This window comes from Panthera onca, chromosome F1 (genome assembly GCF_046562875.1).
Source record: "Panthera onca isolate mPanOnc1 chromosome F1, mPanOnc1 haplotype 2, whole genome shotgun sequence".
NCBI classification, from domain to species: domain Eukaryota; kingdom Metazoa; phylum Chordata; class Mammalia; order Carnivora; family Felidae; genus Panthera; species Panthera onca.
In genome coordinates, this window is record NC_138355.1 from 25,859,028 (window position 1) to 25,873,191 (window position 14,164).

The 14,164-nt window shown below is 38.7% G+C and overlaps 1 protein-coding gene across 1 annotated transcript in view; it reads right to left on the minus strand.

Moving 5' to 3' along the window:
* Positions 1-14,164, minus strand: part of LOC132686130 (uncharacterized) — a 76,729-nt gene that overhangs the window by 59,049 nt on the left and 3,516 nt on the right. The gene's annotated exons all lie outside the window — the stretch shown is intronic.

Here is a 14,164-nt window from a genome sequence, read left to right on the forward strand (position 1 = left end):
CATTAGAGAAATGCAAATCAAAACCACAGTGAGATATCACCTCACAACTGTCAGCATGGCTAAAATAAAAAAATACAAGGAAGAACAAGTGTTGGTGAGGATGTGGAGAAGAAGAAACACTCATGCACTGTTGGTGGGAATGCAAACTGGTGCAGCCACTGTGGAAGACAGTATGAAGTTTCCTCAAAAAATTAAAAATACAAATACTATATGATCCAGTAATTCCACTACTGGGTATTTACCCAAAGAATACAAAACACTAATTCAAAAGGATATATGCACCCCTGTGTTTATTGCAGCATTATTCACAATAGCCAAATTATGGAAGCAGCCCAAGTGTCCATCCATAGATGAATGGATAAAGAAGATATGATACACACACACACACACACACACACACACACACACACAGACACACACACACACACTAAGATATTACTCAGCTATAAAAAAGAATGAAATCTTGCTATTTGTAATAACATAGATGGATTTAGAAATTTAATGTTTAAGTGAAAAAAGTCAGAGAAAGACAATGGGATTTCACTCATATATGGAATTTAAGAAAAAAACAAATCAACAAAGAAAAAAAGAGACAACCAAAAATAGGCTTTTAACTATAAGAACAAGGAGACGGTTACCAGAGGGGAGGTGAGTGGGGGGATGGATGTAATAAATGATGAGGATTAAGAAGAGTTCACCTATAGGGGCACCTGCCTAGCTCAGTCTGTAGAGCATGTGACTCTTGATCTCCAGGTTCTGAGTTTGAGCCCCACATTGAGGGTAGAGTTTACTTAATAAAAACAAAATACACTTATCACAATGAGCACCGAGTAATGTATAGAATTGTGGAATCACTATATTGTACACCTGAAACCAATATAACACTGTATGTTAACTATACTGAATTAAAATAATAAATAAATAAATAAATAAATAAATAAATAAATAAGATCAAATAAATTTCCAGGCACTGTTCTAGCCTTCCCCTAGATTCCCCCTCTTCTCAATTGCAGATATGAGGAAATAGAGGCCTGGGGAAGCAGAATTGTCAACAGTTCTGAGCTCCCCTAATTTCAAGTCTAGAATTTTAGCCACAGACCAGACACTACTGGAAACAGACTGTCTTGGAAGGGCATAACTTTATATTTTCCTCAAGTTGTTTTGTATGTTGTTTGGCTAAGAAACAAAATTGGCTCAGGTTTGGGCAGGAAGCTGGGTATGAAGTTGTCACGGTCCCTGACTCACCAGGTGCGTCACCAGACTTGGGCAGCAGCTCATCCACCAACAGGACAAGCCCCACCAAGAGCTGTGGGCTGGGATTTGTCTGGATGCAGCGTGGTCAACAAGGACACATCACTATTTTCCTTGATTTGAGTATCCCTTGATTTGAGTGTCACCCATTGAAGGGACTTTGGGATCCCTGTGAGAAACAGAGGCCCCATTTTCTTTCCTCTTTATATTTAGAATTCCTTTAAGGATTTACAGTGCCACATGGCAAAACAGATAATAATGAACATGAACTTGATGTACTCACAGAAAAGACCAACTATGTAGTTTCCTAACAGGAATTACACCTCCATATGCTAAAAGATTTGTAGACTTTTTTGTCAAGGACCTCTTCCTATGGGGTCTGGTATTGGACCACATTTCTGAAAAGTTCACATTTCTAACTCAAATCAGTGTAATATGATTCCGTTTCACACCTATGTGGCTATACACAAAGTGATTTGATAAGGTCTTCTGAATCATTTTTTAATGACATGTATTTCTCAAATAGTTGTTTCTTTTTTTTTTTTTTAATGTTTTATTTATTTTTGAGACAGAGAGAGACAGAGCATGAGCAGGGGAGGGGAAGAGAGAGAGGGAGACACAGAATCTGAAGCAGGCTCCGGGCTCTGAGCTGTCATCACAGAGCCCGACGCGGGGCTCAAACTCACGGACCGCGAGATCATGACCTGAGCCGAAGTCGGACGCTCAACAGACTGAGCCACCCAGGCGCCCCATCAAATAGTTGTTTCTGAACCAATCCAGTTCAACAGCTCCCTTTGTGACCTAACATACCTCCAGGTATAACTTAATAGGGAGATGGCAACCAAGGATTGGGAGCTTCACTCTTATTCCCCACAGAAGGCAAATAGATACTTCTCATCAATTGCCACACTTGTTCCACTGCATTGAGATTTAGTCTTGATTCTTTACAGTCCAACACTGCAAGCAACACAGTCAACTAATTGGAATTGACATTTAAATTGAAATCTATTTGCAATCCCAGGATTAAATTAAATCACTAGAAAATCTAACTATTCTTGAGAGATTTCTCTAAACATCCCTAATCTTCTGTCTGGTAACCTAATGTCACATTCCCAATGGTAATGTGCATTAGGTGACTCAAAAGTTCCATCTCTCTTTGTTTAAACAAACTAGAATTCTAACTCTCATTGTGAGTTTTGAGTTGTATCAGGTAATAACTTCAGGTGGGAAGATAAGGAACAGATTTTCTATTTTCTATTTTAATTCTTTAAGATGAAACCTTTGCTTTCCCAGATTGTCTACTAAGTTGGTCCATAGGATTCTAGTTGGATTTATGTTTAAGGCCAACAAAAATGTTCACATTTTATCTGATTTATCCAACCTTAACTTAAGGACTCTAAATGCTAATCATTGCCTAGTTGTTATTTAATATTGGCAGACTTGCTTGAGAACTCTAAGATAACTCACTTGCAATGAATAAATACTATAAAAAAGTAATTCCAAGTTTTAAATACCTTTTAGAATATCAGAACCTAAGGGGAAAATCTTAGAGTTGGTTAAGAGAATCAAAGGCATCCGTTTCAGTATTTTACTAAATGTGCTCCTCAGAACAGAACATAAGCACTCCATGTAAGGGATCCTGTGATCAATTAAGTTTGGAAACCCTAAATTCAATGTCTCACTCAAAGATTCACAAGGCACATTAGCATGTTAAAGTTTGTAAAAAAAAAAAAAAAAAAGTCTTACAGTAAATAGTCATATCCAGTTATGCAGAAGAAACTTCTAGAAAGCAGTGAAACTTTGTTTTCTATTCATGAAACATCTATTAACAAGTCTTCTAAAGAACACACTTTAGAAACTCTAAGCATATCTAACCTCTTGCCTCACCCAGAAACATAAAATGTAAAAGATGACCATCCTTTAATAAAACATCTCCAGGTTTCATAAGCTCTGCCTGATCACCCACCAGGTCAAGGTTCTTTGTTTTACTATACACTCTCTTGCAAAAATTCAGTCCTCCCCATGTCAGCTTTTTTCATGTTATTCTTTCACTTGTGGATATGGGGAACTCATTAGCTTTTTCCTTTGAAAACCCTCCACAAAGGCTTTTTTAACATGAATATGATAATTTTCCTCCCTAAATTAATATCTTCAGCCACGCCCCATTGCCTTCAAGACAGCTCCAAATTCTAAAGAATAGCCAGGCACCTGCCTCCCTGCCTACCTTTGTCTCGTTATCCAGTCCACTCCTGCCTTCTTCCCTCTCCACTGTAATCTACTCGGGGAATCCTCACTGTTTTTATTTTGCATGTTTCCTGAAATTCTCTTCCCTATCCACTAGGAAAATTCATGCTCATCCCTCAAGGTCAAACCCTACCTCCACTGGAAGTTTCCCTGATCACTGCCCTCACAGGCTCACCGGCTCTTCTTCCAGATTCCCATAGTACTTGGAACCTCCTCTCTTACTTAACCTTATTAGTGATTATAGCCATTTATTTATTTTTTTATGAATGTTAATTTATTGCCAAATTGGCTTACATACAACACCCAGTGCTCATCCCAACAAGTGCCTCAATGCCCATCACCCATTTTCCCTCTCCCCCATCCCTCATCCACCGTTTGTTCTCTGTATTTAAGAGTCTCTTGTGATTTGCCTCCCTCCCTGTCTGTTTATAACTATTTTTTCCCCTTCCCTTCCCCCATGGTCTTCTGTTCAGTTTCTCAAGATCCATATATGAGTGAAAATATATGATATCTGTCCTTCTCTGACTTATTCACTCAGCATAATACCTTCCAGTTCCATCTATGTTGCTGCAAATGGCATGATTTCATTCTTTCTCATTGCCAAGCAGTATTCTATTGTATATATAAACCACATCTTCTTTATCCATTCACCAGTTGATGGACATTTAGGCTCTTTTCATAATTTGTATGATTTATTTTTGTATCTATTTCCCACCCATAGGATGAAAACTTACCATAGTGTCTAGTATACAGTAAGCATGCAATAAATATTTGCTTAGTGAATTAATAAGTGAGCAGACACAAGAATATTTTTAATAAACATTTTATTATTCTTTTAAAAATTTTTAATGTTTATTTTTGAGAGAGAGAAAGAGAGAGAGAGAGAGGGAGACACAGAGTATGAGTGGGGGAAGGGCAGAGAGAAAGCAAGACAGAATCTAAAGCAGGTTCCAGTTCTGAACTGTCAGCACAGAGACTGAGGTGGGGCTCAAACTAGGACCATGAGATCATGAACAGAGCTGAACTCGGACACTTAACTGACTGAGACATCCAGGCACCCCCAAACACAGGAATTTTAAGGTCAGCTTTCCCTTTTCCGGGAAAGGAAAGAGCAGCTCTTTCCTTACCTATCCCATGTTCTACCCGTTAATCTTTTCCTGTTTTTCTTAGGAACCTCTCCAGTTTCTCCACATACTTATTAGAAGGATAAAACCAAAACCAAATGCCATGTAACGTTTCATGGATTCTGGTGCTCAAAGTTCTTCCTTTTGGTTGAATCTATAATGAATTTGATATCAAATCTCGTCTCAAATTTTGATATTTCTTTCCATAAATGTTTTCTGTTAAGAATAAAAAGAGGAAAGGGGCGCCTGGGTGGCTCAGCCAATTAAGTTTCAAACTTCGGCTCAAGTTACGATCTCACAGTTCATGAGTTTGAGCCCTGTGTCCGGTTCTGAGCTGACAACTCGAAACCTGGAGCCTGCTTCGGATTCTGTCTCTCTCTTTCTACCCCTTGCCCACTCACACTCTGTCTCTCCCTTTCTCAAAAATAAACATTAACAATTTTTTTTAATATTAAAGGAGGAAATTAAACTTAGATCTTTAATGGGTGTATAAAATCATGGTATTAGGGATAATTTCTAATTTTGTCCAAAAAAATTAATCTTCCCAACAATAACACTGCTAAGAGTTCTCAAAGATGTAAACCACTCTGGGGTATATATTACTTTATAAATCTCCTTATTAAAAGAATATCTCAGGCACTAGGGAGAATATATTTTTTTAGATCTTAAAGGATTTTAGGTTTCTTAAAGAGTTTTGATACCTTTAGAGTTAATTATATAACTTATACTTGAACATAAAAGATTAGTAACCTAAAGATATTTGTAGAGTTTCTCTAAAGATTAACTAATAAAAATGATGAATAAAAAGAATATAAGCCTTCCATGTGAAATTATTATTTTTTAAATGTTTATTTATTTTTGAGAGAGAGAGACACAGAGCGTGAGAGAAGGAGGGGCAGAAAGAGGGGGAAGCACAGAATCTGAAGTAGGCTCCAGTGAGATCATGACCTAAGCCGAAGTTGGATGCTTAACCGACTGAGCCACTCAGGCACCCTTAAGCCTTCCATGTTGAACTATTATGGGAAATGAATACGAAAAGAAAATTTCTTCAGGGATACATAGAACAGAAAAATTCAGAATCATAAACACAACTATGCAACCAAATATAACATTACTGTATTTGTCAAAATAATTATTAACAATACTTCTTCCATTGTGCCCTGTGGCCAGAAGAATCCCAGAATGGGACATTAATAGGTCCTTGCAATTATCATCACTCCCTGGAAAAAGTCCATCTTGAGAAAATATGCCAGGGACATAGCAGCTCTGATGACAACGCACAGGCAAGGGTTTAAAGTCAATAAATGGAATGACAACCAGGACAGTTGGGCTGCAAGTGATGAAAAGCCAAACCACTTGGCTTATGAAAAAAAGGAAATTAATTGACTCCTATAAAAAGTCTAGGCATTGACTGCAGGCATGGCTGGATCCAGTGCAATACGACTGCACCTTGGTCTCTTTCCATCTCTCGCATTCACTTCCCTTTTTATTGCCTTCGCTCTGAGGCAAGTTCTCTCCCTGGGAGGTCCCCAGCAGCACTAGGCATATATCTTCCAGATTCCTGTCCAGCCCACACCCAAGTATTTGTTCTAATTGGACCAAATTTGGTCACATGTTCATCCATGAACATTCATTGCAGCCAAAGGGTATTAGTCCAAGAAGAAAGAAGAATGAACCCTACACAGCCAGAACCAGTAGCTTTCTACCATAGTGATGCATAAACAATTTTATATTGCTTTTGAGCTCTAGAAATGCCTAGGTTCCTATTTCCTAAAAACTGGACATCTTGAATTCTTGGAACCATCTGTTCATATCATAATGGTGAACTCAAATTCAAATGTTCTTTTTGTAATAGAGTACATTAGTTTGTGAGAAGATTCCTATTTACTCAGCATGTTGTCTGTTTTTAGCTAAAGTCCCAAAGCCGGGAATAATAAGAGACAATTACACACAAACACACACCCCACCCCATTTTAAGGAGAGTGTCTGAAACATCCAGGCCAAACTTCATAAAAGAAAACAAATCAGTTCAGTATCTATGAAACCCTCACCTCCACATAAAAATATGACATTGCCAAATTGTTAAAGATCATTGAAGAAGTCAAGGATAACAGGAATTCAAAGAAGCAGAGAGTGTTTTGACTCTTTTTCCTTCTCTTCTCACACAGAGAGAAAATTGTGCTACCTCCCAACCTCCCCCATAAAGATGGAAAGGTATCTGCAGAAGGGGAGACAGGCACCTTGTTTCCCAGCAGAAGTGTAACTTATCAGAGGATGAGGTGAGAAAAGTAAAGCAGAGTAAGTGATCACTGTGGGTGTGTGTAATTTGAGATGGAGTGGTCAGGGAAGATCTCATGGATCAGAGGACTTTTGGTCTGAGGCCTAACGGTGGGGGAGCAAGGCATGCAGATAGCTGGGGGAAGGGTGTTCTAGGCAGAGAGACTAGAAAATCCAAAGGCCCTTAGCAAGAACATGTTTACAGTATTTTCTGGGGTGGAAAGGAGCCAGCGGGACTGGAGAGAAGTGAGCAAGAAGGAATGTGGCAGGAATAAAGGGTGGAGATTAGAATGGAGTTGCATTTACTACAATGGGTGGAGAGTAATGGAAGAGGGAGGAAACACACCCTGCTTATTCTGGGTGCCTGAGCTTTGGAACAGGCCTGGGCTGGGGGCTGGAAGAGCCAAGGGAAACTTTGAATTATATGTGAGATAAGATATAATTGGGTTAGAGAATTAGATGTTGGGTTTGGATTTAGACTGAACTGTACTTGTCTTTTAATACCTGACAAGTAAGTAAACCTTACTTAAAGTGGCTGAAAAGCCAGGAGGTCTATGTGAGGGGTTATCTACAGGGCAGGAATGAGAAAGTGCATGTTTGAAGGTTAGAGAAAAATAAAGCCATTTCCTATGTGTGCCCCACAGAGTTTACCTCATTCAATAAACTGATTACTTTCTAAAAGATTCAAAACCTTTTACAATCCATCTGTGAATTTGCTGTATACAACACAATGTTTCACACAGTATTATGTGTAAACTCAGTAAACATTTGCTAAGTATCAAGTAGTATATAATATGCCATTTTGGGAGGGAAATGATGTGGCATTAGGTAATGGTCAGATCAGGGATAGCTGAAGTAGGGCCTAATTTTCTAAATGGTATAATGAAAAATTTGAGATTATCTGGAGGGTTTACATGTGGCCTCCTGGTCTTAAATCAGAGTCACCTACAAAGGACTCTGAAGTTCAAAGGACTGTGAACTTGTTAGATAGGATCAATACCCAAACAGCCTATGACACAGTAATGATATTTGCTGCTTGCTAGTATTATTGTGCACCACACTTGGTGTCCAGGAAATATGAACAGCTGCAGTATTGTAAGATGAAATAAATTGAATACAAACAGAGTCACACGCAGAAGGGACACTTTTTTTGAATGACGGAAATCACTAAATTGGCTATTTCCACTGCCATTTATGGCTTAAACAAGATGACAGTTTGTTACCTTTTCACATAGAAGAAGTCTAGAATTTGGCAATCCAGAGCAGAAATGGCAGCTCCAAGGTCATCAGAAGCTAGACTCTTCCTATGGCGCTGCTCTGGTCAACCCTGGGCCTGTCATCCCCTAATCCACAGTGGCTATTTGATTTCAACCCATCACATCTGCATCCCAGCCAGAGGGAAAAAGGAAGGAAGAAGGGTACTCCTCTTCCCTTTGAAGGAAACTTCCCTCTGAAGAAAATTGTGTGAAGTTCTCACACAATTCAGTGTACCAAAACTAGCTGCAAGGGAGGTTAGGAGCTGTGACCTTTAGTATTGTGTTTCCAAGGAGGAAAGGGAGAATGGATGGAAGACATGGTCAACTAGCCATTTCTGCTTTATCTTGTTTCTCTTAAAGACCTGTGGGTGAAGTTAGATTGATGCTTTTTATCAAGAAGAGTTACTCCCTTTCCTACATCTACATGCCACATTAGTGTATTCACAGCTCTATTTACTGTTTATATTGTGTTTCTGATTATCCTTAATAGCTAATTCTACTGGTCTCAAAGACAAAAGTTCAGTTATATAACCCATCAACATACTTCCTGTCCACCCCTCCTCCAGATGAATTAGCTGTGCCGGATGATTCATTTGTCTCCTATGGAAATTATTAATAAATTGGTTCAGTAAGCATGCAATGAAAGGCAGAGTGTAGTGGTGGAACAGGGGTAGGCTTCAGACCAGACTCTCCTCGATTGAACTTCTGCTCCCAACATTGAAGTAACGTGACCTTGGGCAAACTTACAGCATCTCTAAATCCCCATTTCCTTCTCCATAAGATAAGGATCACAATTAATACTTCTTGGTGCTGCTGTGAGGAGTGAATTAAATATAACATGAAAAGTGACCGTATGCCTGTATAACACTCAAAATTGTTACTCTGTAATTCGTTCACTGTTCCCAGAGCACCTGTAACATCCTAGGCACCATACTTGACACTGTGGTTGTTAAAGCTTCAAGAAGACATGCAAGAAGCTTGTGATGGAATGGAGGGGCTTAAGAAACCCAGAAATAGGCTCTGTAGCATAGGAAAGGTCTTGCATATGTGTAACATTAGAACGATACCTCCCTTGACTGATATCAAAATTGTAGATACATTCTCTTCCAGAAAATGGAATGATTCAATCTGTTAAGAATCCGTGTGCTTGATTTGCTGTTTGGTAACTAACACTGACATGTGGGCTACCCCATGTAGGTAAACAGGGTCACATGAAAGGCATGCAATGGCCCCACTGGTACATTTATCTGAAAAGTGACAGACAAGTACCTACGTGGTACTTTCTCGACTACTTGTGAACATCACACAGCACTTTAGGTTAGAATTTGAAACCTAAAACAAATTGATCATCACACTACAAAAACTCAGACATAAGTCACTTTCTCTACATCTGTGTGTCTTCAAAGCTCAACACAATAGTAATAATGCACTATCCCGTCCCCCCTTCCTTTGTAGAGATCTGCTGAAGATCTCTACATGCCTCACCCAGGGTAGGCACGGGGGATGCAGAGATGAAGAGGATGGCATCTGTCTTCCTAGAGTATAGCATTACAGAAGGGGCACAGACAAGTGAAATTTTCATACTATGTGATTAATGCTATGACAAAGAGCTATCCCAGAGTGCTATGTAAGTTCATAGGAGGGGACAGTCCACCAAGCCTCAGCCAGTGAGGGAATGCTGCCTGGAGGAGGTGAGTTCTACACTGAGGCCTAGACGATGAGTAGAAATTAACCAAGTGAAGGGTGCTTTAGTCAGTGCAAAGAGCAGATCCAAAGGGCATGGTATATTAAGGAAGGGAGGGATTCGGTATGGCTGAAAAGGAACATGAGAGACAAGATTTGCTAGGTACAGATATTGTATCACAGCATACGTACATACATACAGTGAAGAACCTTGATCCCTAACATGATGGTTCAGCTCATAGGCTTCTCCTAATTTTCTAGGAAATGCAGAGGAAAACAACAACAACAACAACAACAACAACATGGGATTCATTTTGTCATGGTAGAAAATAATTTTATGTAAAAATGTCAGAAATAGCTACATAATATAACATTTCCACTTAGAAGAAACACAGGAAGCAGTATACTGTATATGTGTGTGTGTGTGTGTATATATATGTGTGTGTGTATATATATATGTATATATACATACAATTTTTCAATTCTTTACAAGTGCTCAACCTTTTAGTAACTTGGGTTTAATTCTTTATAGCACTTTAAAAATAACATAGTAAACAAATGACCAGGATTCTGTAGTGTCTTTGAAGACTTTTAAAATCCATATTTAATTTTTTCTCTGATGTAGACCCTCAAAGAAGTTTGGGTTAATTATAAGGTATATCTATATTACTACTCCTTTGGGTGAGAACTCATCACATTTCATAAGCTTAATGGGATGAATAAGAATTGATGCAACACTAAGAGATTACACAGGAATTTCTGTACAGTGACACTGTAGCCAATTAATGAAGCTAATTTCTCAGTAGGCAATGTGGTACCTTTAAAAAATGCATATAATTAAAGGATTTTTCTCTTTCATTTATGGTTAACATGCAAATCTGATATCCATAAATTCATTCCAGATAGAGGAAAAGCAATAAAATTTTTATGATTTGGCAGACTTTAAATCATTTAAGATACTATAATAAGTTATTGAAGAAAGATGTTTAAAAATTAATAGAATCCCCTTAATAGCAAGGAAAATGTTAGTACTTTGCAGAGAGAAAATTCTCCTCCAATTTCCTATTCAACACAAAGAAAAGAATTTCCCAAAGTTCACCTAATACATATTTTTAGAAGACAAAAATCATTCACAGAAATACAAAGGTAGGTGCTATGATCAGACACAAAATGAACCATGGTCCTGACCCCCATAGAGCTAAGTACAAAGCAGAACAGATTACCCTCTCTCCGTAACAGTATGATTTTCAGGATCCCACCACTAATGGAATAGAACATTCCTTGAATCTGGACTACGAGAAAACTAGGGAAAGAAACTAGGGAAAGATTGAGTTGACAATCCTACATTCCCTTCAGCATATTTGAGGGCTTTTTGAGAAAGAGAAGGGATATTAGCTAGGGAGATCCAGTGCCCTAGTTCTAAGTCATTTGAAGTACATTTACTCCCTCTGCTATTTGATATGCCTCAATAACCACTCCCTTTCTTATTTTCCTACTCCTCTATCACACCAGCACACCTCCACCACTTACCTTCATTATTTGGAAACATCAGCTTGACAGAAAGAGCCATGAAAGATACGTGTGATTTTGATATTCATTCTTCCAACACTTCTAAGATGTCTGAGAGCAGAGGAACACCCTACTTAAGAGTCTGAAGTGCTGTTATGTATTCAAAGATTCAAACCACTCATCTCTTAAGTCTGCAAGTACAAAACTATCCCATGGTGGTGACAAGTGAGTGTTACAAGTGATGTGCCCTGGGCTCGGGAAGATGGAAGAGAAGTTAGGTATGCTGGAGTTACTGGCAGAGGCATTTAAATAAATACATACATATTTACTTACCACCCACCACGTGCCAAGTATCCAATGCTGTGAAGCAAGTATTATTGTTCCCATTTTAAGGATTAGAAAACACAGTCATCAAGAAGACAAGAGATTTTCCTTAAATAGTTAAGGAACAGAGCCAAGATTTGGGCCTAGACCTTTCAGTCCAGCACTTTTCCCATGATACTAGCCCACTTCTTGGAAGTGGCAAGGTGCTAATTGGGTCTTGAAAGAGAGATAGGAGCAAGGCATTGAGAGAAGTGTGGAAGGAAGAGAAGGGTGTCAGGGACCTGGTCACCCTGAAGGGTACTACTGGGACCCACTGCCACCACATATTGTCTTCCACATTTTTCTCTCTAGTAAGACATTAGAGAAGAGGTGATTGGGAAAGAAAACACCTTACTTGACAATTCTGCTCCTGAGGGTACCAAGTTTGGAGGAGCATAGCCTGGAGGGATCACTCTTAGGGGTGGGAACCCTTAGATAACAATTTTAAGACTTTCTGTCTTCAGTAGTTTAGAAAGCACTTGACTCTTATAAAATTCCATCATGTTCTCACTGTCCTTCATTCTGGTCTCTTCCAGACACTAGGAAACATTATATAGAAAAAGGGAGACTGACATTATAACCCACTACTCTGTCTTTTCTGTTTCTTTAAAGAAGTCTCGACTTCATCTGTTAAGTGATCAGTTTACACTGGCAAGAGTTGGCTGCTAGTCAAACTGAACTATAGTGTGTAACTTTCATCTATCAGATATCAAGTTTTGCATGTGAACACAACAAAAGATCTCTCCTGGATTGAACTGTATAGATTGTGCTATATGTTACCACACTTTTGTTTATACATTTGATTTTAATGTTTACATCAGAAACTCAGCTTAGTATAAAGGCTACTTATGGGGCGCCTGGGTGGCGCAGTCGGTTGAGCGTCCGACTTCAGCCAGGTCACGATCTCGCGGACCGTGAGTTCGAGCCCCGCGTCGGGCTCTGGGCTGATGGCTCGGAGCCTGGAGCCTGTTTCCGATTCTGTGTCTCCCTCTCTCTGTGCCCCTCCCCCGTTCATGCTCTGTCTCTCTCTGTCCCAAAAATAAATAAAAAACGTTGAAAAAAAAAATTAAAAAAAAAAAAAATAAAGGCTACTTATTCCATGCCTTGCTTGTTTTCAACAATGAAGTTAATTTTTTTTTAAGGTGTTTTGGATGAAGGCTTAGGAAAGCTTAGGTTACTCATTAGAATTCAAGAGCTGACTATACAGGTGTTGGTTGAGTAGTCCAAAGAGGTAGCAGGTTTGAAGGTCATATAATGTCACTGGAAGAACATCTGAATGACATGAGAAGTTTTAATGCCTAAGAAATTGTTGAAAGACAAAGAAAGTATTAGGGGATTCTAATTACTGGAAGAGGAGACTAGAGTTTTCTCAAAATTTTAGCAGTGATGACTTTAGAAAACTAGCAAAAGGTCATTAGTAAAACAGTTGGCTTAGATAATGTAATAGCCAATGAGGCTAATACAGGACCAAAATATTCTGATTTTATAATCTGTGGATTAAAAAAAATACCTGAACAGTTTGCCTGTTATGATGCAAACCCTCTATGGAAGTCCTACCAGGAAAACAGAAGATTCTCTCCAAAAGGGAATACTTAAAACAATGTTTTTAGAAAGGCATCAAATTCTCAGTTTGTTATATACTACAATACATAACGATTTCCAATGACCTATTTTAATGGAAGTTTTAGGATTTTTCCCTGTGATGCTACCATTTTCTTGTTTGTGCTCTTAAGACATCACTAATGTACTAAAAAAATATTTCAACTGCCAAAAAGAATTGAGAGAACAGCAAGCATGGCCGACAAGGGATGAAAGCAATATATGAAACAGACAAGTCAGTCAGTAACTCAGAATACAACAGAAATTAAGTGGACTGGAGGTGGCAAAACGTTGCTTTGCCAAACCATAAATTGGCAATGGTTTTTTTCATCAGGCAAAGGACACCCAGAATATGCAGATAGTTGATTAAAAATAATATAATGTGGTAGAGAAGTGTTAAGATGTACATAAACGTCCAGTTTAAAATCAACATTAGAGTAAGACTTGTAAATTGTGTGAATTGCTAAGTAGTATTTAATTAATTTAATTAGTTTATCATCGTGCGCATGGCTGATAAGAGAGGTGACTAATATCTGGAGCAAAAGGGCACGTGTTCACATGCCTAGTAAAGGCTTCTGTATCTGCAGTGGTTTTCAAACTTGAAGGTGGGTCCGAGCTGCTGGGAGGCTTGTCAAAATGTAGATTTCCAGGCCCCTTTCCCAGAGGTTCTGATCTAGTGGTTCTAGAGTAGGGTTTCTTAATTTTGGCACTACTGATATTTTAAGTGAGATGATTTTCTTGTGTGGGAACTTCCCTGTGCCTTGTAGGTGGCTGAGCTGCATTTCAGGTCCACTAGATACTCATAACATCATTTCTCTGGGCCTTTTTCCAGATGTTGATAAATGTCCCCTAAGGGCA